The following is a 26,806-nucleotide window of genomic DNA, read 5'->3' as shown; positions in this document are numbered from 1 at the left end:
TTCAGTCTGACTTCAAAATGTAGCCGTTTATTTTTACAGGTGGATGAAAACATTTAGTTTCAACTGCGAAAAATGTTTCACAAATGTAAGCTTTTAATCAAACGGTAGATTATTAAAATTCAAACATGTTGAAGACGAACTGCAGGTCAGGTCGTTAAACACTTTTTGCCTCTGACGGTCGGCAGCAGCTGCTCATGTGAGGAAATTGCTGATTGTTCTGCTTTTCAGGAGATGAAGAAACGACGGTGACTGGATGCAGCCAGTAAATAAACCTCGCTGTTTTCTTTCTCCATGTGCCGTTTGGTGAACTTATAAAAGGTTAGTAGAATATAAACGTGATCAGCTCAGACCAACCGGCTGCAAGCCAGAGGGAGAAAATGACTCCTGCTTGTCTTCAGGATCTGTTTGCATCATCTGAGGTTTTCTCCTCGTCTCCAGAGTCGTCATAAATCGATCTGCGTCAGATTGAATGATAAGGCAGATAACGTCAAAGAGCAGGGGTCTGCGCTCGGCGCCTTGGGGAACCCCTGCGAACAGTTTCTTCCATGACAGAGAAAGCAGCTGCATCACAAAGTGAAGTGTCGCTGTTTCCTCCCACTCTGCAGCTTCGGGCTGCGTTCGCCAGCTCTCAGTTCCTGCTGCGGGTCTGAGGAGGGCAGAGTGACGTCTGGGGCGCCTCCGGCTCTGGACTCGGCTTTCTCTACCACTGATTCACTGACTCCTGCCTGCATTTAAACACAAATAACTTTTCATAAAATGAATGCTCTAAATGTTCATCTGCTGGATTCATATTTATTTCTGTTTTCCCTCAAACTGTCCAAACTTTGTTGGCAGTTTTGAAAAGTCTTGAGCCTCATTTTTGAGACTTTGTGGATATTTTTCTGTGAACTTTCATGTCGGCTGCTGTGCAAAGTTTAAACATCTGTGAGGAAAGTCCATCATCACAGAGCAGCCAGCTGTGAACATTCATATGTACGGATGCATCAGAGTCACCGGTCGACCCGACAGGAAGCCGGAGAACCCAGGCAGAAGCAGTGCATGCTGGGAGACGGTCAGACGCCAGGTTGGGATTCAAACTCTGCAGAAAACAAACAAAAACGAGAGGAAATAAATGAATTTCTCTGAAATGGTCAGATGAACGACAGGAAAGCATCACAAAACGTTCTTGTTTCATCAGGTTTCATCAGGTTTCAACTTTATTCAGTAAAAACAAACCTGGACTTTGTTTGAGAAATCCTTTCATCTCCATGGCAACCCCTGGTTGGACGCAGCTCCGTCTTCAACAAAAAACATTTTTTTTATAAAAGTTACCTTCTGCAGCTCTAATAAAAAGCAGAAAGTTAGTTAAATAAAACTTTACTGAAACTCACTGAACCGAGTTTTTCCCGATGAGCCGAGAGTCACAGAGTCATGTGACATTTATTGATGGAGCAGCCGATAATTTGTTGATCCTTTAAAAGAACGGAACGTGATTTTCTAAAAACAGAAATGCTAAGAATACGTGTGTGTGTGTGTGTGTGTGTGTGTGAAACCATCTGACTGCCTCTTTGCTGCTCCTGACTTTCTGTTTGTTCTCATTAAGCCTTTTCGTGGAAAACGTTTCCTCCTCCTGCTCACAGCCACCGCAACACATTAACCAACCAGTAACACACCCAGAGTGTGTGTGTGTGTGTGTGTGTGTGTGTTTCTGGGAGCTGTTAGTGCTGAGGCCTCTGTTACAGTTCAGCCCCACAGATAAGCGGCTCTGCAGAAACAGCTTCAGGCTGACAGGCAGAAACTTGAGCGTTCGAAAGGAAGCAAACAGTTCCTGCCGCTCAGGTGTGTTTACCTGAGCGAAGCTTCCTCTGGCTGCAGAGCCCACCGGGCCCACACACACACACACACACACACACACACACACACACACACACACACCCTGCAGCTGATCACGCTCTGATCAGTCATATCTGACCATATAAGGTCACATATAGACGATCAGATCAGGTCAGTTATAGATGCAGACAGACTGAGGGAGGAGATCGTCCAGACAGCATGACCTCTGACCTGAGCTTCACTCTGGAACAAAAGCAGCAACATGCCATGCAGAACAGCAGAGCTGCATGACTGGTTTGGGTTTAGTGCCCAACACCAGAGGTCAGCCGGACGGCCCTTACACTGCAAAACACTGAACCGTCAGTAACCTACTGACACTGATACCAGATCTACTGATGGGGAAAGTATAAATAAATGTGTAATAACTTCATCATCAGCATAAAAAGACGCCAAATTATACAAAATAAACAGGATGAATCTCTTTTCCAGGCTTGTTTTCTGCAAAAACACAAAATCTTACCAAGTATTTTGGTCTAGATATTAGTTCAAATATCTTAGAAACTTAAAATAAGAAAAGCAAAGTTGCATTAAAAGTGTGTGAATAATGTTAACGTTAGATTAAAAGTGTCATTATTTATTTACTGACTCTTCAGTGGTAAACATTTTGTTTATGACAGCTGTTATGAAAACACCTGCAGACAAAGTGAGCTGCTGATGGAAAACATTTCAGCAGCGACAAAGTTTCTCACCAAACTGATGGATCAGCTTCCATGAGGACGATCAACCGGCTGCATCTGGAGATCTGCAGCACGAATAATTTAACACCTCCTCCTCCTCCTCTTCCTCCCTCTCCTCCTCATCATCACCTCCAGCCGTCACTGTTCTCTCTTCCCTCGCTTTGTGTAGGTGAGCACTTTCAGCCTCCAGCAGCTCTGCTCTCCATTTTGATTTTAATTTGGCGTGTGTGTGTGTAGGTGTGTGTGTGTAGGTGTGTGTGTGTAGGTGTGTGTGTGTGTCTAGGGGTGTGTGTGTGTGTTACCATCCCACTCACCTCCTTGACATTTCCCGCTCCTCCATTCGTCTCATTTTCACAGTTTCTTCTCCTTGATGTCACTGCAGCTTCAGTGATTATAATCGGCCCGGCGCTCGGACCGCCACATGGAACTCCTTATATGGTCAACAAGCAGAAACACCGGGGCAACGGAGCGTACCTGCGTTACCATGGCTACCACTTTCTCATTCACAAAAACATGCATGCAAATGTCGTTTTGATGGAGAAACGAGAAACGAGGAACATAAACCAAATTGATCTCAATGTCATTTAAATTGACGCAACTCAAATCTTTATATTTATATTATTATGTTATTGGTATTTTACTAACAAGTTTATTTATTTTATTTTATAAAATGATTTTTATTTCTTATTTTTTCATATATCAACCTTATTATGAAGCTGAAGTTGTTGTAAATATACTTTATAAATAAACTTTGACTATAATAAAAACAGAAGAGGGTGGAGTATCCAAAGCTCGTCCTCAGGAAGAGTAAAAAATATTTAGAAATGTTGAAGAATCAGATTTCCAAATCACTTTTTCTCCATAAATCTTATAAAATGAGTAGCTATAAAGTATTGACCTGTTTGTTCTCAGTGTTGACCTCCAAACAGACAGGAAATAACAGGAAGTCTCACTTTAGCTCAGTGCTAACTGTAGCTCAGTGCTAACTGTAGCTCAGTGCTAACTGTAGCTCAGTGCTAACTGTAGCTCAGTGCTAACTGTAGCTCAGTGCTAACTGTAGCTCAGTGCTTAAGTGAGACGTGGGTTTAAAACATTCGCCTCCATCTTTAGTCATCCTGAGTTACTCACAGCAGGTCGACCATAAGAGCAACGACATTTCAACATTACATTAAATAAAAATAAAACTATTCATGAGATTACATTCCCCAACAATACTTACTCTAGTTACCTTTGATTGAACAGCCGCTGTATTTTATTCATATAATCAGATGTTAGCAAATGTTAAAAAGAAAATTAGGAACAAAACGTTTTTTTGCATCATAAAGTTACAGCGCCACCAGTCGGCCTGGCGGATCTACTGCAGCGCCTCCATGTGAGCCGGACCTGAATCGCTGTCAGTCCGTCTCCTTCTGGTCCAACTGCTTCTGTGTTTTTCCTGGAGTTTTTCTTTTTTCTTATTTTATTAGTAAACAGTTTAATTTTCATCTTCCTGCAGTCGGGTCCGGTTCCTCGTCTTCCTCGGCTCCATAATGAGAACATTTCTGACCGTTTTGTTGACTCAACTTCTCCTTTATTTCCTTCCAGACTTTAGTTTTCTGTTGGTATATTTTCAATGTTTTGTCTGCAGAGCTTGTTTAATTGATCGACATTAGAGCTCAAACTGGAAACTTTCCCACTCAAAGTGTTGCAGGTCCTGGTTTAATTGTTTCAGATGATTAATTGTGAACATTCTCTGACAAACAGAAGGAGAGGAAACCCAAATTATGTTTGCAGGATCTGTGAACTCTGTTATTAAGTGGCTCCTTCCCAGGGCGCTGAGTCGGCTGTTTCCTGCAGGATTCATGTGAACTTCCCACCGCTCCCAGTGCTCCCAGTGTGTGTCTGGTGGAGTGAAGTCTGGTGTCACTCTGTGGTGTGATGAACACTTTCTGGAGTTTCTTTCCCTCCAGGATTCTTCAGGTTCCTGCAGTTTTTATTTCTCGGCTTCCTGCTGGTTTCCTACTGGGGCAGATTCTCTAACTGGTCTGCGTTCCCATTAGCTGAGCTCATCCAACACTCCCTGCAAACCACTGTGGGAAAAGGTTGCAGAAATTAGGCAAACCCAGAAGATATCTTCAAATTAGGAGCCCCACCCTTGATGCACAAAGCTTTTCTGTAGCCCAGAGAAACCTTTTCCCAGCCACAAGTTAAAACAGATCCCAGCTTCAACGTCCCACCAGGTCTGCGGATGGAAGCAGACGTCTTCGTCCTCTCTGTCCAACTGGTTTGTCCTGATCCTGGACCTGGTCCACAGGTTTCGCTCCAATCCTGAAGGAAAACCGACACCTTATCCAGAACAGGCTGATCCCAACAAAAACACAGGGAACTGTTCTTCTGTCATTATGTCTGCAAACATGACGTACCATAACCGAAGCCCCAGTGAGTGCAGCTGCAGTCTGTCGTGTAATCTGTACTCATTACTGTGTTTTTATTCTCTTTTCTTGCCTAAAGCTTGAAAAGCAACATTTAAATCCCTCAAAAGGAGCAAAATCCTGCAAATCACCACCAACCTGCTGCTTTTGTTCTCTGTGGGAAAAACTTCCAGCAGAAATTATGTCAACTTTTTATATTTGTTTCTGATAATCCATGCAGCTCTTTCCTCTGGAGCCACTGAACAGATTAGAGTAAATAATCAGTTTGAACTGAATGTCCTCCATAAGGAAATCACTCAAACAGACTGGAATGTTCTGCATCGACCTTTTGCACGTGACGCAACGCTCTGCCGTGACGGACGTGGAAACAAACAATGTGTGTTAACTACTGTGAATCTACTAACGTTGATTTCATTTAGTGCAAAAGTGGCGATAAGATGCAAAGTAAACTTGTAATTTTATCATGAACCATTTGATGACGGCGATGGATGAAAACCGTCAATCATAAGTAACTTTACCAGGTTAGAAGATGAACCTTTAACTAAGTCAGGTAATCAAATATTTCAAATATTAGCAACAAAATGCAGAAAAACAACATGTTAGCATCTAGCGCTGTTTGCTTTAGCTCTGCTGGTGTCTGAGGAAACGGCGATTATGTTTAAATCATGTGGCATAAATTCAGGCGAACTTTGTGATTTAACCAAACCAACGAACACAAAGGGAGGGAGAAGGAATGCGTCCCCGCTTCAACACACCTGAATCCAAATGGACGGCAGTGACCACGTCTTTACGAGGCTCGGTGAAATGCCAGTGATGTTCCAGCTGGATTCAGGTGTGTTGAAGCAAAGATGCGTCCAAAGGTTGCAGCAGAGTAACAGTGAAGTACTGGAGTGGCGGACTCCTGTAATGTGATGCATGTGGTGATCTAGAAACATGGAGATAAGATTTCAGAGGCAGAGTCACCAAAAATCGCCTGTCTTCAGGGGGCGACCTTGGAGGCGACCTTGGAATGGCCGCTAGTGCATCACACAGAGACACAGTCATAGGCTGCGTTCACACTGCAGCCTGAAGTGACCCAATTCCGATTGTTTTGACGTAAAGTGACCTGTATCCGATCTTTTCATGGCAGTGTGAACAGCTCAGGTCGGATTCTTTTTAGAATGTGACCCATATCCGATACGTATCCGATTCAAATGTGACCGTAACGTCCAGTTCAGTTCAGTTCATCCGAACTGAACGTCACTGATTCTCAACAAATCTCACTATTCTGCTCCTGATACGCGCAAGTGGGAAGAAAAACAACAACCATGACGGATTATATGAGGATTAAGTTGTTAATTTGCTGCTCCGGTTGGACAACAACTTCAAATATATAAGCTAAGCTCCACCGTTAGCCTCCATGTTTACTTCCTCAAACACTGAGCTCTTCTTCTTCTTCTTATGGCAGAACACTGAGAACGCTGACGCTATTGCGCCCTCTACTGCGCATGCGGGACACTTCAGGTCGTTTGACCGTTTACACTGCAGAACACATACAGGAAGCATTTACTGACAGTGAGAACGGCCCGGCAAAAAAATCGGAATTGCCAAAAAATCGGAATTGCCAAAAAATCGGAATAGGCTGCAGTGTGAACGCACCCATAGAGAGACCAGTTCACATAACATTTGTGTTTCTGAGCTGTGGGAGGAAGCCGGAGTTCATGGAGGAAGAACTCCGAACAGAAAGTCTGGGATCCAAAGCTACTAACTGCACCAGAAAATGTTAAAACATGGAAATGTAATTGAGATTGTTGAGTATCTGCAAAGCAGGGCAGAGGAAACATAAACAGAGGATCTGAAGCTTACAGAACGCTGTGAACAACATGAGCTGTTCAACATGTAATCAGTTGACCTCCAAAGAGTCGTGGTGACTTCGCCTGAGAGCGATGCAGATAGTTAAAGCAACCAGATTTATTCTGTATTTATTCTCCGTCAGCCCTCCTTCTTTTCTAAACTGAATCATCAGAAAACATGCTAACACGGCCATTTGCAGTTGCTTTTTTTGTTTTTTACCAGTGAAAACTGTAAAACCACAACCGAATATCTAGACATGTCTGCCAGCAGAGTCTGACCCGTGTCTGCAGGACTCCTGTGTGATTAGGCTGATTTACTGCAGCGAAGAACTGCAAATAATCCTCCGTCACGTCGAGCTGCTTCCAGTTTCCCAGCAGTAAAGTGTCGCTGAGATCTTCACACAACAAACACTGAACTGCAGCAGAAACCCAACACCCAACGCTGTGTGTGTGTGTGTGCCTGAGAGCCGGCAGGGTGCCCGGTGTCACATGACCGGACAGAGAGGAGGTAGAGGGGGATGAGTGTGAGAAAAAGGGAGAGGAGGGCGAGAGACAGTGGGAAAGGCTGGAGAGAGAGAGAGAGCGAGGCCTGGGAACAGATTGCGGGAGTGTCCCACAGCTGACTGCGCTCACGGCGCAAAATTCATTTCAGCAAATAACCTGCAGTTAGGAGCATTAACAGCTTTTACCTCACAGATGAGAGGAAACAGGAAGAGTTAAAAACACTCAGCTGTAAAACGCATCGTTCCCACAAGTCTGAACTGGAAGTGACCTGCCATCTTGGTAGGCCAGCGCAGTGCATGTTGACCGACAGAAAGACAAGAAGTGGACACTCTGCATCAACGTGCAAAAGAAAGATACACGAACAAAATGGCTGCTGGCGGGATGAGAATGTAAACATGTCAGACGATGTGGACAAGCTGCCTCTGATCTCGCACTACGATAACGTTATTTCCCTCTGAGACCAATAAAGTGTCTGAATTTGGATTTAACCACTTTGTGAACTGGAAGAGTGCGAACAGCATGGAGGAGCTTCACGGCCGGAACGCCATGGATCAGACGATCAGGGCTTAAACGGATTAAAAGACGTACATCTGAACAAGGTTCTGGTGAAAACGTCAAACAGTTTTAATGCACTTTTATTGTTTATAAGTTGGACAGGAACAAGGCGAGAGAGTGTGGCTTGTTTATTGTCATAGCAACCGCCTGCCAAGATGGCTGTCAGTTGGTGGTAGTGTGACGTCACCTGAGAAAAACTTATGGCGGTAAAGTGTGACGCCCCCAGCAGCACCAGCTCCTGGGTGGGGAGCCCCTTTGAAAAACCCACAGACAATCCTACAAAATAAAAGCTTCTGTCACTCTGATTCACTGCTCAATAATAATTTGATTTGCTTGGCATCGTCTGGCTGGACGGCTCATTTTCTGGTTCTCGACAGAAACATGTTCATGTCTCACTTGCTCTGCCAGCCTGAGGAGAAAAGCATGAATTCGATGAATTTGACCGGCAGTCGGTCACCAAGATGAGCCTGGCTATGAACATTTCGATAAGTTATACATTTTATGACTGAACTGGGTCATCAATATTCTTTTCAATAAGTTAATAATGTTTTAGAATCCTTCCTGCAACGCAGGGGATTAAATAAAGATAAATTATCCAGCTTTGCCCCAACATTTCATGTTTTAATGTTCAGCTCTGCTGGCAGCAGAAAGTCCCGCTGCGGGACGTAAACAAGCCTCACGCACGGTGACGTCACGTCAGCCTTTTCCCTCTCTGCCTCGCTGGCCCCGCCCTCTCACTCCACCCGCTCTGATTGGCTGGCTGAGCCCGGCTCAGTTTGACTCGACCAATCAGAGCGGCGGTGTGAAGGAGGGCGGTGACGTCACCCCCAGCTGCTGAGTCACTGATCACATGAGATCAGAACCGTCTGGATTTCAATCAGACCCATGATCTGTTCCCGTAAACACATCATCTGACCCAGCAGCCTGTGTGTGTGTGTGTGTGTGTGTGTGTGTGTGTGTGTGCGTGCGTGCGTGTGTGTGTGTGTGTGTGTGTGTGCGTGTGTGTGTGTGTTGCTTCACTTTTCTCAGCTGATGTCAGACTATATTTTAAAACATGACTTCATTCTGCAAAACCTCCAGGGAAAGTGAAACCTGCATCATGCAGGTGTTTGTAAAGTTGTGCATCACATGGCGGCTTTTAAGAAAACAACATTTTAAACTTATATTATAGTTTTAAAAAACATTAAATCTTCAGTAAATTTTGTCTAATCTTTAGTTCAAATACATTAATACACTTAACATTAAATAAAACTAACTTATAAGTAACTTTTCGGCAAGATTCATGAGCTTGTTTTAAATAAATAATTCCTTAATATCAATAAAAAGATACTTATTTCATTTGCTCATTTCACTCATAATGTGGGAAAAATGTTTTCTTAATGTATGAAAACTGGATCATCATCATGAAAGAAACCAGAAACATAAACAGGTTTAATGTCATTTACAGGTTTGTTCACTGCAAAAACACAAAATCTTACCAAGTATTTTGTTTATAGTGTAAATATCTTAGCAAACTTGAAATAATGACATTAATATTGATGAAAACGTTCTGGTTCCACTGGCAGATAAAACATTTTTCCATGTTTTAGGTGAAATAATGAGGCAGAGGAATTACAACTAGACCAAAAATACGTAGTAAGAATTTGTGTTTTTTCATTGTTTTATCCACATTCTTACAGTAAAGCACCGAACCGAGTGGCTTTGACCCGTAAATCAGCTTAGCGGCCCAGTAAACATCTAAATGTGAGCTTCATGATCCGGTCAGTGCAGTCCAGGCCTCCAGGACGCAGCGAGCCAACAGATCTGGCCGCAGCTACAAGCCGCCATGAGTTTAACGGTCTGGAGCAGCGGGAGGGAGATTCCAGGGCTGGACAACAGGCGGGCAGGGGGCGCTCCCGATGACCGGGGGTTCACGACGACCCGCAGACTGACCTCAGCAGACTGACCTCAGCAGACTGACCTCAGCAGACTGACCTCAGCAGACTGCGACCGCGCGTCATCGGCATGGAAACAGAGGCAGGCGGCGCTGGCTGATGGTCAGCAGCTGCCCCGTCGGTCACTGAGTCGCCTCCAAACACAGGAGAAACCCTCAGGTTGGTTCACAGAAACGTTTACACCCGGCCACTTTATTAGGCACACCTGGTCACAAATGGCCCCCGGGCCGCAGCTTGGACCCCCTGGTTTAAATGTTTTACGTGAATCTAAAGTTCTGCGGCTCTTTAACTTCTGATTCTGTGCAGCAGCATTCGTTTACAGAGCAGGACGTGTTTATGGATCCTCTGCCAAGTGAGAGAAACAACCAAACACACGTTGTTGCATCATTAATTACATATCTGGCTCATGAACAAGTTGCATTTTGTGCATCTTGGCTTTGTTTTTGTGCTTTTATTCACCTGATAGTTTTGACATTTTGCACTTGCATCAGGTAAAGATGTGATGCAGGAAGCAGAAAGGTGTGTGTTTTCTGCTTGTTGTAGGTGTGTGTTTTCTGCTTGCTGTGATGTAGGTGTGTGTTTTCTGCTTGGTGTAGGTGTGTGTTTTCTGCTTGCTGTGTTGTAGGTGTGTGTTTTCTGCTTGCTGTGATGTAGGTGTGTGTTTTCTGCTTGGTGTAGGTGTGTGTTTTCTGCTTGGTGTAGGTGTGTGTTTTCTGCTTGCTGTGATGTAGGTGTGTGTTTTCTGCTTGCTGTGTTGTAGGTGTGTGTTTTCTGCTTGGTGTAGGTGTGTGTTTTCTGCTTGCTGTGATGTAGGTGTGTGTTTTCTGCTTGTTGTGTTGTAGGTGTGTGTTTTCTGCTTGCTGTGTTGTAGGTGTGTGTTTTCTGCTTGGTGTAGGTGTGTGTTTTCTGCTTGCTGTGATGTAGGTGTGTGTTTTCTGCTTGTTGTGTTGTAGGTGTGTGTTTTCTGCTTGCTGTGTTGTAGGTGTGTGTTTTCTGCTTGCTGTGATGTAGGTGTGTGTTTTCTGCTTGTTGTAGGTGTGTGTTTTCTGCTTGCTGTGTTGTAGGTGTGTGTTTTCTGCTTGTTGTAGGTGTGTGTTTTCTGCTTGTTGTGTTGTAGGTGTGTGTTTTCTGCTTGTTGTGTTGTAGGTGTGTGTTTTCTGCTTGCTGTGTTGTAGGTGTGTGTTTCCTGCTTGTTGTGTTGTAGGTGTGTGTTTTCTGCTTGTTGTGTTGTAGGTGTGTGTTTTCTGCTTGCTGTGATGTAGGTGTGTGTTTTCTGCTTGCTGTGATGTAGGTGTGTGTTTTCTGCTTGTTGTAGGTGTGTGTTTTCTGCTTGCTGTGATGTAGGTGTGTGTTTTCTGCTTGCTGTGTTGTAGGTGTGTGTTTTCTGCTTGTTGTGTTGTAGGTGTGTGTTTTCTGCTTGCTGTGTTGTAGGTGTGTGTTTTCTGCTTGCTGTGTTGTAGGTGTGTGTTTTCTGGAAGCAGGTCAGCTGAGGCCTTGTCCTGCCTGGAAGGCCGGAGGCGCGGTCCACTGTCTGGCAGGCGGACAGGCGACACCACAGCAGCTTTTTGTCCCGTTTAGGGAAAGTGAAGAGGAAGGAGCTGCTGGTTCCTTTGTCACACACACTCGGCGCCCCATGAGAGAGTGTGTCCTCATTTATGAAGCTCTGATAAGTAACCATTCCTGGTTATGTAACATAAACCAGACGGAGCGTTTACAGGAACAGTGTGTTTACAGGCAGACTTTCTGCTTCCTGGAGTCGTTTTACTTTCCTTTAAACGTTCGAGGAAGAGAAGCTGCAAAATGTTTTCACCTGCGAGGAACTGAGGGAAAGGAAGAGATTGATGCTCCGGCCTCCTGCGTTTCCACCTTAAGATTGAGCAATTTGACATTTTGAAAGTAAATAATCTTAATGGAAACACGGCAACTTTCAAAAAACCTTTTTTTGATATTTTATGATGAAGCTCCATTTGATACGGCTTTCAGGGTCGTTTCAAAATGCTTTTATTTCACAATTCAACTTTATTTGTTTTCAAACTTTACTTAGAGTTTTCCTCCTATTACAATATCAACAGTCTGGAGAAAACAGAACATTAAGAAACAGAATAAGTTACTTTGCAAAGCTGCAATGGAAACTTTATCTGCCTCATGAGTCACAGGATCAACAACTGGATGTTTCTACTGGTGGAAACCATGAAGAAGAAGTCGACAGGAAGTAGTTGAAGGATGATGTCACTGCATGTTTGTAAAGGCTTATCGTGTTAATAAACTTATGTGATTTTAATTATGTTTCTTATTTATGGAAAAACTGCAATTGCAAAAATTTCTCAACATTAGAATATTGACAAAGTTTTAACAAATTTGTAATGTTTTTTTTTATTTTCCACAAAATCACAAATTTAAATGATGAATTACAGAGAAGTCAGTTTTATCTAGAGTTTCAGCAGCAGTAGAAAAGTTTAACATCTCATCAAAAACTAGAAACTTAGAAATTGTTTGGCATTGACAGTAAAATATAAGTCATAATCTCCTCCCTCTGACTCTTCATCTCATCGTCCTGCAAAGTGTTTGTAAAAACCAGGACATGTTTTAGGAAGCACATGACCTCATTTCCTTATTCCCGTTAAAAGTGGAAGCATTCTGCAGACAATAGAGGTGAATAATACGCAGAGTTGTTTTTCTATTCACGGGATCATGATTCCGTTTTCCTGAATGCCGTTTGGTTGACGGTCCAGGTTGCAGCAGCTTCCTGTCTGGGCGATGACTAGTCCAGCAGAAACTCCCAGACGACAGCAGCGACTGTGACTGAAGGTGTCCGTCACTGATCCAGCACTGAAACGTTTTTTTTTTTTTTTGCAAAATGCTGCAGAATTAAACAAACTCAAACAAAGATGTTAAAATTTGCACATACAGTAATTTACCTGCAAAGAAAAGGTTGGTTGGAGGTTTAGTTACCAGATAAGGTACTGACTCAACACAACTACTCCACAGAACCCCACTTTGGAGCGAACAGGCTGTTCATTAAAGAGCTAAGCTAACTACACTGCAAAAACACAAAATCTTACCAATTATTTTTTTATCTAGTTTTTTAGTTCAGATCTTATTACACTTGAAATAAAACAAAACTAACTTACAAATAACTTCTCTGCAGAAAATAGACGACAGTTGCATGTAAATAATTAATTAAAATTGATGAGATTTTAATGAATGGCAGATTATTTCACTTAAAATGTGTAAAACATGTATTTTCAGTGAAATAATCTGCCAATGGAACTAAAACTTTTTCATCAATGTTAAGGAATTATTAACTTAAAACAATCCTGCAGAAAAGTAACTTTTTAGTTCACATTTCAGATCAAACTACTTGGTGGTTTTTAGTTTTTACAGTGCAGGATGGACTCTGCTTTGTGTCTTTTGTTCTCAGCCTGAAGCACAGAATCGTCTCTGCAGCTGAACAATAAAAACATTCAGCTTTGATGTGCAGAAACGTGAGACGTCAGGAGTTTCCTCGGCTACATGCAGAACATTTCGAACCTGATAGCTGTTCTTCTGCTTTACCTGGGACCTTGAAGCAGGTATTGGAACATCTCAGTGTGAATTGAAGCGGCGTGCAGCTGGGCGAGCAGAGAGCTTTCTGCTGCAGAGGAGGAAAACTCTGAACCCTCACCCATCTGGGTTTCCTAGAAATCCCTGATCTGAGCCCCCCGTTCAGACCAAAGCACGCATAAACACTCTCTCTGCGCCATCCTGCAGCCCCGCTGAAGGAGCCGGGATTTATTCCAAACAGAACGCTTCGCTCCAAACGCTCACTTCTAGGAACCGAGTCTGAGGTTTGACTGCAGAACAAGCCCAAACATCACAGACACTTTTTCCACTCTGGCTTTCCACAGATCTCAGGTGAACTTTAGACCTCAGGCTCTGTTCATTCATGGCTGTTTTTACACTCAGCCTAACCGGTGAACTGCCTTATTTCTTACAAAACATTACTTCATTTGCAGCACCGAGTTATCTTTGCTGCACTTTCTCCAATTTAAGGAAGGAAAGGGACAAAAAAACCCTTAAAGGTGAAAGTTGGTCTTGTCAAATGCATGAATCTGTTTCCAAATGGAAAAATGGAAGAGAAAACATTTATGCCACATGAGATAGAGTAAGATAAGAGTTAAGTATTTAAGAAACAGACACAACAATCTACAAGGCTGCAGCATCATGGCGTCTTTAGAACTCAGAGTAAAGAAACTGGACTAAAGCTGCTGCTGCTGAGTGAGCGTTCGCTCCTTCACCCTGACGTTCCTTCCCTCGGTCGGGGGGAGGGGGGGCGCCGATCTATGTTTTCGCATCCACCTGAATAATGTGTAGTTGCGCCACTGGTTTGAGGAGGTGTGAATGCTAATCGACCAAACAGGCTAATCTTTCCTCATGTTCACGGTATCAGTGAAATAATCTGCCAGCTGGAGCTTTTTCATCAGTATTAAGGAACTTAAAACAAGCTCGTGTATCTTGCTTCAAAGTAACTTGTCTTATTTCGGGTGAACTAAGACATTTCTGCTACAAACCAGAGTAAAATTACGTGGTAAGATTTTGTATTTTTACAGTGTTTGTTTAGAGTGTGAAAGAACCACAGCAACTGAAACCGCAATAAATGCTGCAGCTTTGGTCTCCAATCAGACTTTAGCGTTGCTCATGTACAAACGTTGCCACGGTAACAGCAACAACTGTAGTAAAACATGCACTCTCAGTTTTTCCAAGCTTAGCAAATAAAAGGTTGTTGTTAAGATAGTGAGACGCCGTCTCAAAGGTTTTCTGACCTGAAAATAGAAAAACCAGGAAAAACCTGAACTCTGCAGAAAACAGCAGTGAAAGCAGCCAGAAATGATGCTGAAGTACGAGCAGCACCACTTCAAGCAAAAGGTCAGAGTAAAAAAGTCTCCTCAAGTACTGAGTAACTGATTATCAAACATTTAATATTTAAAAATTACATCATCAGACAGATCAAAATATAAAAATAAGAGGAAATTTAAACATTTTTAAGGATCTAAATAACATATAATATCATATAAGTAACAAAAAATAACAAAATCGGGCAAAAGAAAATTTAGATTTTTAAGATCAAACTTTTGAAACTTTAACAAAAACTGCAGGTGTGTCTGATGATTTTTTGTTCTTTTACTCAAGTGAGAGTAATACTTCATAATAAATTACTTAAGTAAATGTAAACATTACAGTAGAAAAATACTCTTAAATACTCAAAAGGTTACTCCAGTGAATGTAACCTGACTGCAGAAATCAAACTTCTGCTGTTGGTGTTTTTAAAACAGGCACCGTTAGGAAAGCCGTCAGATTAGCGGGTCCTGTGAGGGGCGGCGTTGCCTAGCAACGGGCCTCCCTCCACCCCGGTTTGTTTTCGGAGGGAAACGGCGCCGCGGCTGCCCCCGGGGATCGGCCCGGCGGGATAAAGGCGGCTCTGTGGGGCGTCGCTGCGCTCAACGGCCTCATTGAGCGCTGAGACCCGGAGCCCAACATGGAGGAGGCGTCATGTGATGCCTGAACATGCGTGTTGCCCTGTGGACACTGAGCCGTGTGTTACAGTCACCAGGCTAATGGGCCGCAGTCACGTGGTCCCGTGACTCGGACAGACACAAAACTGCGTCTTTGTTCGCGTGGTCATGATGTGTAAAGCCAATTGACTTTACTTTTATCTGAAAGGTCACTGAGTGACGGCCACTCACCTCAGGTCATAAACACGGAGCAGGGATGTCCAAAGCGTGGCCCGTGGGCCATTCAAGGCCCTTGGATTGATTTTGTGCGGCCCCCCAACTGCAATTCAAAAATGATAAAACATTTTCTGTAGTTGCAGACGGCGACTTTTAATTTGTAATTTTCTTATAATGGAAAATATAAAGCAGAACACAAAGTGTTCATCTTGTTAAAGCAAGCTTTAACAAATAGCTTAAATATCTTCTTATATGGTTCAAACGTCCTTGTATTTAAACCACCATGGCACCATTTTTCCCCAGATCTGTTACTTTTGAATCAAATCTCTCGTTTCTAATATTTCTTCACTTTAAGTGTTTACAGTTTGAAAATATTCAGACTTCATTGTGTTTTACTGGGATTGTTGCTGATAGACCAGGTAGCTCATAACAGTGACGTGGAAACCAAACGATACAGTTAAAAGTTTTAAAAATAAACATCTGAAAAGTGTGGCAAACGTTTTATTTTCACTCCCAAAAAGTGAAAATTATTTGCAGAAGCAGCTTCAGCTGAAGATTTTTGTCTCCCACAGCATGATGCTGCCACCACCATGCTTTTCTGTGTGATGTCGCTTTCCTCCAGTCGATCTGCTCTTTGTACACAGTTTGCCTGTTGCCAGTCAGAAAGACTCCTGCTGAGGTTTCAGGCCCACGTTGGTCAGTAAACAGAACCTTTTTTCTCCTGCCGGTAAACATTCAGGGCGACTTTAATCAGACTGAAACTGCGAGGCGTTTCCAGGATCTGAGCCGTAAACTCGGTTCTGTCACACTGAAAACAAACTGTCAGAATGAAATCAGGGTGTTTTCTCATGTGAATGGGGCTTTTGAAGTCATGTGCCTGGACCTTCAGCGGGGCGAACGTTCAGATGACCCGCTCTGCAGAGGCCGAGTCCAAACGGGTCACGGCGCTGACATGACGCAACGCATGTGATTGGTTAGTCACGGAGTCACATGCAGCATCATCAGTCCTGGTCTGTGTGTGTGTGTGTGTGTGTGTGTGTGTGTGTGAGCAGACAAAGGCCTGTCTGAACCAATCAGCCTGCAGCTGTTTTCAACTCCTGCGCTAAAAATGGAAACAAACTGCAAATTAAGCAACAAGTGACAGAAATAATGAAGGTTCTCTTAGACTGAGCAACAAACCAGAACCCAAAACTCTGCTGAAGTCAGAGTAGTACTGCTGTAGTACTACTGAAGTCAGAGTAGTACTGCTGAAGTCAGAGTAGTACTGCTGAAGTCAGAGTAGTACTACTGAAGTCAGAGTAGTACTACTGAAGTCAGAGTAGTACTGCTGAAGTCAGAGTAGTACTACTGAAGTCAGAGTAGTACTGCTGAAGTCAGAGTAGTACTGCTGAAGTCAGAGTAGTACTGCTGAAGTCAGAGTAGTACTGCTGAAGTCAGAGTAGTACTGCTGAAGTCAGAGTAGTACTGCTGAAGTCAGAGTAGTACTGCTGAAGTCAGAGTAGTACTGCTGAAGTCAGAGTAGTACTGCTGAAGTCAGAGTAGTACTGCTAAAGTCAGAGTAGTACTGCTGAAGTCAGAGTAGTATTACTGAAGTCAGAGTAGTACTGCTGAAGTCAGAGTAGTACTGCTGAAGTCAGAGTAGTACTACTGAAGTCAGAGTAGTACTGCTGAAGTCAGAGTAGTACTACTGAAGTCAGAGTAGTACTACTGAAGTCAGAGTAGTACTGCTAAAGTCAGAGTAGTACTGCTGAAGTCAGAGTAGTACTACTGAAGTCAGAGTAGTACTGCTGAAGTCAGAGTAGTACTGCTGAAGTCAGAGTAGTACTACTGAAGTCAGAGTAGTACTGCTGAAGTCAGAGTAGTACTGCTGAAGTCACAGTAGTACTACTTCAACTTATTTTTACTCAAGTAAAAGTAAAAAGTATTTGGTAAAAACTCAAGTACTGAGAAACTGATCAAATTATCATTTAATATTTAAAAATTACATCATCAAAATATAAAGTTAAATGGAAATTTAAGAAAAAGTTGCAATAATTCATATAGGAAACAAAAGAATAATAAAATCAGGCAAAAGAAAATCTTGCTGAATCAGCTTCTGTCAATAAAAAATCTAAAACAAAAGATGCTTCATATAAAATATTTTTATTTTCAACCAAGTGAAACAAAAACCTGTGGAAGTTCTGAGTGAACAAACCAAAACCTTAACAGCAAAATTTATATAGTTTTTGTTCAGTTTTACTCTAATTACATCTCAATATGTTGTTCTCTCAGCAAATTGCCTGTTTTGCGTTTTTTCCTCCAGTTAACGATTAATCGATTACTAAATTAGATGATCTTTGGCTCCAGTTTGCGCTCGATTCTAGGAAAAAATACAAAAAGCTCAGATTTTGCAACCATTTCCAGCGTAATTTTATTTTTCTGTTTAAAATCTCATTTCTTGGCAGCATTTTTTTTTATGTACTGTAACTTTAAGATGAAGTGCGGACCAGTCCGTAAACTGGAACCAGGAAGTTGAGCGAGACGCGTCTCGTTAAACTGGTCCTGACGAGCGTTTTAATTAACCTCAGAGTGTGTGTGTGTGTGTGTGTGTGTGTGTGTTAATCCGCTGAAACAGCTGCTCTGTGTGTGTTTAATCATCACTCGTTCATTGTGTCGCTACATTGTCTTGAATTCTGTGTCCAATAAGTTTTTATGGCTTGTTAAAGATTTTTATGAGTTTTTAATGAGTGAAAAATGCTTGTGATTAAAATAAAAGGTTTTATTGGAGTTATTATCATGATTCCCTTTAACTCTGAGCTTTTCATGTATCATCTGCTCTGTTTTCTTAGTTTTTGGGCTGAAATGATTAATCGGATTAATCATGAATCAATAACTTAGTAATCAGTTAACCATTAACTGGAGTTTACACTCTAAAAAATTACACTTGCAGAAAAAAGAGCAATAATTAAACTAAAACTTAAAAAAATTAAACATTTTGCATTCAAGATATAAATGTTGCCGTTTTAGATTTACCTGGTTAAAACTCTGTCAAAATTAATCTCATGTTAATCACTTTGTGCTATTCATTTATTAATCTGTTAATCCAGGATGTAATCTCCAGATTATCTCTACACTGTGTTCAAACACAGCTGAGCTTTTCACTGTTAAACATAATTATTTAGCTGCAGATTCAACCTTTGCTACAAATGATCAACACACTAAAGAAATGCTGATATTGCACTTCAGGCAAGAAAATTATAATTTTTTTATTTTTAAAAAATGCATTTTTTGGTGTATTTGTAATATGTACCACCATTTGAAAATGAAATGGCTTCTGCAAATCCTTTTTTTTTTATATACAAAATGAATATTATTGTTATCAAGGAATGTTTTGTGTTGGATAAAACTTTTTTTTCAACCTTATGGAAATATCTAAATATCTGTTAGTAAAGCTCTAAACATAGTTTAAAGGAAAGGAAGTAAAAAGCAAACTTCAGCTAAAATTTATTAGACAGAAGTAAAAAAAAAAAAAAAAAACTAAAATTAAAAAGTAAATAGATTCCCGTGTAGGGAGTAAAAAACGTACCAGGTTGTCCGTAACCATGGCAACAAGGTGGAGCAGAAAACTGAAGGGAGTAAAACCAGCAGCTCTGATCGTCATGACTCAGCGAAAAACTTCTTTCACAGGCAGCGACACACACACACACACACACACACACACACACACACACACACACACACACACACACACACACACACACACACGCTTTCCTTCAGGCCTCACAGCTTCCAGAACCAGTAAAAAACCGAACAGGAAGCTTGTTTCTGCGTTTAACTGGGTCAGAAAACACCGACGGACCCGACCCCTCCTCTCCAGACTAGGAAACCCCAAACAACGTTCTGTTGCCATGGGAGACGCCTCCCTGCTGCTGCCCTGGTAACCTAAGATGTGGCCGATCGTTTTCAGTAAATAATTCCTAAATATTGATGATTTGATTTCCCTCTGGGATTAATAAAGTATGTTTTGTTTTGCATTTAAAAAGCTCCACTGGCAGATTATTTCAGTTATAACATAAAAAAGTCCTGTTTTTTTAATGATGCACAAAAAGTGCATAATAACCCCGTTAACGCCAAAATCTGAAAAATAAACAAGATAAATTTAATTTCCAGGCTTGTTTACGGCAAAAAACACAAAATCTTACCAAGTATTTCTGTTTAGTCTCCAGTGCAAAAATATCTTTGTACGCTTGAAATAAGACAAAACTAATTTACAAGTAACTTTCAAGGAAGATATATGAGCTTGTTTTAAGTCCATTATTATTTAATATTAATAAAACAAAGTTCTAGTTCCACTGACAGAACAACTTTTTTTTTTAAATCAAGACTAAGGAATTATAACAAGCTCCTGCATGTTGCTTAAAAGTTACTTGTAAGTTAGTTTTGTCTTATTTCAAATGTAATAAAAATACTTTCAATAGAAACGAAACCAAATATGTTTGGTCTGGTAGGATTTTGTGTTTTTGCAGTAAAATCCAGAATCAGCTCATAAAAAAGCGACTCTATCGTCTGTGAGTTCAGTGTTTTAGGTGTGCTGGTTCTGTGACATCTGACCTAATTAAACCGTTTGGACCCAAACAAACAGCAATGGTTGCTGCAGTGACCCCAGCAGGCCGCTCTGTGACCCTTAGTTACTGTTGCTACGCTGGTCAAACACACCTCCTCCTCCTCCTGCAGGTCAGACACCGTTCTGACCCCGAAACCCGACGCAGATCAAGAAAAGCCGCCGCTGCTTCTGCTGCTTTCCTTGGAAACTGAGCCTCAGAGGGTTGGGGGGGCTTTCCTTTCTGTTTCTGGCTCTTTCTCCCACTGAGGAGCCATATAAGGAGAGGAGCTGCTGGGGCCCAGCGTGCTGCAGATCACACGCCGTTTTACTGGAAACATCCACAGTGAGAGACGCAGGAAGCAGCATGAGCTCAAACACGGCAGGAATGCTGGGAATGTCAGGAACGAGTGAGAAATCCCCCTGAGTCACGGTTACATGTTTTCACCAACACAGATCACTAAAACTCACTGAAGGGAGAAAAGATTTTCACTGAAATCAATAAAAACTCAAATTAACGAGGGAAAATCATATAATGCATTTATGAAACTAAAACATACTGAAATTACAGACATAATATCCTCCGTTTTCATGTTCATGAATCTATTTATTAGCTTTTCTCATGTCTATTGTCACTGCATCATGACTCCAGCATTTTATTTTTTAAATGCATGAATTATTGCTCATGCATTTAAAAACATTATGCAAAAACATTTTGCATAAATTTTAATCACCTCCAAGTTATTCTGACATTCATGATTTCTGTTAGTCTTACACAATATATTATTTGTTACCAATTTAGTTTTCTATTGCTTTTAATAATTATAAATTTTCTGCTCTCTCAGCCTGCAGTATGCAAACCAGAACCAGACTTCAGTATTATTTTTACTTTTATTTGTCGTTTTTAGTATTTTTTTTTACAAGTTTTTAAGGCAGTTTTAGCTTGTGAAAACGTTTTATGCATGAATAATAAGTTCAATTTATATTTTGATTCGATTCGTTCTGCAAAGCCATTTCTGCAAAACAATAACAGCTTTTTGTTCTGCTCACCCTCAGTACCAGCATTTAATGATTTACCTCGCCGCAGCTTGTTTTGTGTTCCAGGAGTGTGTGTGCAAACAGATTTATGATCCTCATCATAAATGTATTCACTCAGGTACAGCAACAATAACATGACAGGCGGGAACAGGACGTCACCTGGCTGCAGGCCACGCCGAGCCGGAGACACAAACCGCCTGAGCCTGAAAGGTCAGACACCCACAGCGACCTTTACTCCACTTTCCATGTTCTGCTGAAACTCGAACCTGAGGACGGTCCGTCCCGGAAGGCTGCCGCCGCCGCCAGGAATCCGGAGCCCGCGGGACGGAACCTGCAGTCCCGCAGGAAGAGCCGCCTCCCCTGGCTGTTAGCTGTCCTTCCACTGCCTGCCAGAAATGTCTTCTTATGAAAAAATGTATGTTATTCAGTTTGACGCAAAACAAAATCCTGTCAAACAAAATCCTGTCGACTGCATTCACAGGTTTTAACACTAAAGTTGCTCCACTCTCTCAGTCTTTACTAAACTTCTTAAATACTTAAAAATAACTACGATGTTTTGATATTTTGTTTTAATTAGAGTCAACTTAAGTAGATAAAAATCCCCAAACTAGTGGGTGTTCTTATCTAGCGCATTAGCAAACCTCTGCTAATCAAAAATCTTGCTCCAGTATTAGCATAGCTGATTTTTCGTGGAGCACGTTAGCATTTTTACTAATTTTGAAAACGTTTACCACACTTATCTTAACATGAATTGGTTTTCTGGATGAATTATAAAGTATGTATTTAGTTGGCTGTTTTGTAAACTTTCAGTTGAATAAAGTTCAACATCTGTGGTGAAGTTTGGTTACCAAGACTATGTGTGAGTATGTGTGTATGCTCTTATTTTGAAGGGGGTAAAGACTCGAGTTCTGTTTCCTGTCCTCGCTCGCTCGCTCATTTTTTCCTTATTATTACAAAGAATAAACACACAGGAACAAAATAAAACATGAACAGTAGAGAACAAGTGTTAGCGTGTAAATAACCTGTTAGTGTAGCGCCTTAGCGTGAGCAGAACAACATTTATGATTAGTGCTAATCATAAATGTGTTAGCTAACTGTGTTAGCTAACTGTGTGCTAACACAGTTAGCTAACTGTGTGTTAGCTAACTGTGTTAGTAAGCTAACACAGTTAGCGTTTTAATTAGCTGTCCCCATCACTGTGTAATGGTGTCCAGCTGAAATTGGCAGGGGTTTTATATATATATATATATATATATATATATATATATATATATATATATATATATATATATATATATATATATATATATATTTAATCGTGATGTTTTTAGTTTGGACCTACTCAGCAATACATTAAACTTGGAATATTTTAATGAGTAAAATTAGACAAAACCTGTAATTGCAGGTCTGAAACAGTTTTAGATGTTTGCCTTAGCCCAACTTTTTGGGTTGAATGTTTCTTATTCCTGATCTACAATTGACAACATACACTTAAACGACAACTGCAAAAAAAAAAGAGTGGATATTTACTATTGCATGTCTGCTTTAGAGTTTCTGCCACCTTTATTTTTTGCTTGTTTTTCTAAAATGCAGACACATCCCAGTCCGCAGCCTTGCAGGGCGTTGCATCAGAGCAGGAATTTTCCTCAGAAGCCCTCCGCCCTCTTTGGTATTCGGAGCCGTTAAAATGAAACCCACTCCCACTCGGTCTGTGATTTTTCCCGCCTTGCTCTCGGCTGTCCGTTATTTTCTGTCCCTCCCTGCAGCTCGGCGCTGCCCTTCTCCTTTCTCTTTGGAAAAACAACAGTTTTCCGTTCTCCTGAGCGTTTTTCCTGCATATTCCTGTTGCATCAGTGCAGCAGGGAAGATCTGCTCTCACCTCTTACAGCCAAAACATGTGACCCTGCGCGCCTCAGCGCTCCGGCTAACAACAAACAGTCTGCACCGATTTGGTCATTCTCAAGTCAGAAGACGTAAAACATTCAAGCTGAAACTTGACGACATTTTCATCATATTTCCACGCGGCTGCAGAGTGTTTATGTCAGTAAACAAGTTTGAATTGACCTGACTGCAAAACAAAAGTTATACAAGAAAATGTTACTGCAGATCTTCACCTACAACAAACTTTTAAAGTCAATAGATGCGTTTACACTGATAAGAAAAACTTTCAATGTGACATTTTGTAAATAAACACAGATTTAACTAAAAACTCACTTTTTCATCAAAAAGTTATCGGTTTATTTTGTAAAACTGCAATGAAAACAGCTTTTCGCATCATATAGTCACATAATCAACAACAGGATGTTACTACTGGCAGAAATGACAAAGGAGAAGACAACAGGAAGTGGTTTGCAGGACGATGGCGCTGCATATTTTTTAATTATTTCCTGAACAAACATTCACATGTGATTTTAATTGTTTTTTATTTAATGGAAACAGCACAGTTGCACAGTTTTAATAGATTCATTTTCAGTGGAAACAGATACTGAGGCTTCCACTGAAACCTGACTTGTTCTTTTCCTGTTTGAGGCAGTAAATAATCACCATGAAATCCTCTCCATTCATATCAGTTGGTAAACGGCCAACGTAGCTGTGTGGTGTCAAAACTAGTAATTATCTGTGTTTTCCTCCAGGTTCAGTACAGTAGGAGCATGTTTCTTCTTATTATTGTTATGTATTCTTATGTCTATGCAGATGATATGAATCTGTTCATGTACATAAAGGCTACACATCCAACCAGCTTTAGGAATTTTTCAGCTCATTATTTAGATTTTTCTTTCTTTAATTCAATGAAAGTCACTCAGAGATAATCGTTTTGGTTCCCGAACATCTTTAAAAATATAAATTCTGTTTCGTTTTACAGGTTAGGACCAAAGTGCAAACAGGAGATTAGGATGATCATAGTGTGTTTCTTTAATAAACAATAACGAGAACTTACAGGACAAACAGGAAGGGGAGTGGATGATATCACAGATTAACTAATGAAGCACAAGAGAGAACTACAGGGGAAGAGGTGGGTGATGTGATTGGCTGCAGGTGAGGCAGTCAGGTAAGGGGGACACCTGTGGGAGGAAACAAAAACCATCAGGCTGGAGGAACTGATGAAGGGAGACAAACCAACACCAACGGTGCGAAACAGACGAGAAAGCAGAAGAGAAAACATTTAAAGGAAACTAAATCTAAATAACAGAAGATTAGAAACTCAACAAAGGAATAAATGTGAATGAAATGACTTGTAGTGGAAAAAAGCAAAGAAACACAAACAAATGAAACTCAAAACTCAGATCCCAAAAAATGAGTTGAGCATAAATCTGGAAACATTCCTGCAGGTTAAATCTGCTCAGTCTTAACTGATCCATCAGACTCTAAACTCACTGCAGAGTTAAAAGCCTAAAAAAGTTCAACACAGATCCAGAACGAAGACTTTGTTCCCATGTTTACGTCCGTGGACTGTAACCGTGGCAACCATCCATGGTTCTGGACCAAGTGCAGGAAGCTGCAACAGAAGAACAGATGCATTTTTGTTGGCATTTCCTTGTTTTGATTTGGAAAAAGAAAAAAATGTTGAATGAAGAACTTAATGATTAGAGTCTTATCTAAAATCAGCCACTTCCTGTTTTACTTCCCAGCCGACTCACTGCTGCATTTCTGTAGCAAATGTTTTCAGGGATGGATGAAACATGTTGGAATGAAGCGAATGTTTCTTTGAGCTGTGATGCTGCGGAGGATTCAGCTGCACGTTGTCCCTAAAAACAAAAACAATCCGGCATCCTCCTACCACTTCCTGTCGTCTTCTTCGGCATTTCCTGCAGTAGCAACATCCAGCTGTCGATCATGTGACTCATGATGCAAAAATATTTTTTATCGAAAATTTAGATTTTTTTTAAAAGAGGCACATTTAAGTGAATTTACTTACATAATTTCAATTTGCAGCATTTCCTGCAGCATCCTCTTAAACGCCACATTGATTTGATTTCCTGTTTGTTCAGATTCTCCAAGTCCATCGTGACTCCATCCCTTAGCTTTTGGGAGTTTTTTCAGCCTGAAATCTCCCATTTAAACCCAGGAACATGTTTAACTGCCTGATGAAATCTGACTCTAAGCTGCTCGTTTTGGGGAAAGTCTGCGGTTTACCCAAACGATCTAAAATTCATCCTGCACGCATAAAGTAATAACTGTAAACTCATCACCTGTCAGGCTGATAAAAGAGGTTTTGCACTGTTTTCAGTGAGACAATCTCATTTGTTTTTCCTTTGACTCCTGCAACTTAAATCCCGTTTTCAGAGGGAAGCACACAGTTGTTTATTGTCTCCTGATTATGGCCTGCGGGAGCCACAAGCGCCGGCACGTCACGTCTCTGCTCAGGCACTCGGTGTTCTGAGCAGTTTATCAGTGGCAGAGTTATACAACTAATTTAAGAGAAGACGGAAACTGCATCTGCAACTACAGAAAACGGAAAAAAAAAAACAAGAAACGCGTGTTTCTGTTTCAATAAAACAGAAACATAACGTTTCTTACAGCTTCTTGCTTTTAAAACTGGAAAAGCTCAAAGTTTTAATGCTGCTTGTTGATACAAAACAAATGAAACGGAAAAACACACATTCTGAGAAAACATCTCTGTTTACTACAAAGAAAAACGAGAAGCAGAACAGAGTGTGAAATAAAACACGGCAGGCCTTACCACAAACAGAGCAGACATTATAACGTATATTCAGCCATATACGTTTTGGAAATGGTGAATAAAAACAGTTATTTCCTTAACCAATAAGTGCAAAGATAATAAAAATTAGCATTTGTGAAAATGAAATTTGTAAAATATAATTTCATTAATGACCAATTTTCTTTTTCCACAGAAACCAAAGATAATAGTGAACATTTAGAATGAACATTAAATTGTAAATTTATTACGTCGTTTCCAAACAAGTCAGTTTAAAATGCTGCAAACTCACAGCACAAAACTGAAGTCCTCCAGACCACTAGGGGGAGCCGAAGAAATAACCCGAGAAAAGGCAATTTAATGGGACGTCCAGAAGAAAGAAATGCTAAGTTATACTTTCTATAATATTATGCAACAGCAGCATATTTACATTGGTAATTTTAGCGACTCCAGACTCCCTCTAGTGGTCTGGAGGACTTCAGTTTGTGGAGAGTTTCATATTTCTTGCTTTTTGTAACATTTTTCCTTTTAAAGTTTGAGTCAGTCACGTGCTTGCATTGCATTTTACATTTTACTGCACGTTTGCACCTGTTGGCCTCTTCAGTTTTGTTTCTCATATCGTCCCATCAAAGCGCTGAGCCGGTTTGAAACGCTCTGATGGGACGACATGTAACTGCAGAAACAAAACTAAAATGGCTAAAATAAGTTACAAATGGGAAAAAACAGACATCAAAATAGGAAACTACAGTCAAAGTAAGAGAATAAAACTGTGTTTTTGTATATTTGTGCAAAAATGAGACATGAAGTTGGTACTATGTGGCTGAAAAGCACATATTGCCCCTTTAAAAATGAAAAACAAATTGTTTGATGGTTAATTTCTAAGCTTAAACCAGAAATACAGTTTGAAAGCATAAAGATGCATTTTTCTAGTTTAACTAAAAATGAATGCAGCTGCAGTTTTTCACTTTGAGCTTGATGGATGAGTGAACATGATGCTGTTTTTGTTCCCCTGGGAAGCGTCACTGCTGCTGTTTCTGTC

General features: G+C 41.0%; 3 long non-coding RNA genes across 3 annotated transcripts; 1 reads left to right on the top strand and 2 right to left on the bottom strand.

Moving 5' to 3' along the window:
• LOC103463147 (uncharacterized) lies at window positions 1–5,506 on the bottom strand. Its single transcript, XR_014087182.1, has 5 exons — window positions 3,769–5,506; window positions 2,864–2,979; window positions 1,371–1,451; window positions 1,216–1,277; window positions 1–1,078 (listed from the first exon to the last, which is right to left on the bottom strand). It is a non-coding gene; the product is annotated as an uncharacterized LOC103463147 (long non-coding RNA).
• Window positions 5,507–14,464: 8,958 nt separating this feature from the next.
• Window positions 14,465–21,963, top strand: LOC103463148 (uncharacterized). Its single transcript, XR_014087114.1, has 2 exons — window positions 14,465–14,690; window positions 21,229–21,963. It is a non-coding gene; the product is annotated as an uncharacterized LOC103463148 (long non-coding RNA).
• Window positions 21,964–23,454: 1,491 nt separating this feature from the next.
• Window positions 23,455–25,470, bottom strand: LOC145551305 (uncharacterized). Its single transcript, XR_014087113.1, has 2 exons — window positions 25,027–25,470; window positions 23,455–24,916 (listed from the first exon to the last, which is right to left on the bottom strand). It is a non-coding gene; the product is annotated as an uncharacterized LOC145551305 (long non-coding RNA).
• Between the last annotated feature and the right edge of the window lie 1,336 nt (window positions 25,471–26,806).

This window comes from Poecilia reticulata, chromosome 4 (genome assembly GCF_904066995.2).
Source record: "Poecilia reticulata chromosome 4, P_reticulata-male-v2, whole genome shotgun sequence".
Taxonomy (NCBI): domain Eukaryota; kingdom Metazoa; phylum Chordata; class Actinopteri; order Cyprinodontiformes; family Poeciliidae; genus Poecilia; species Poecilia reticulata.
This window is presented reverse-complemented; position numbering and strand designations above follow the sequence as displayed.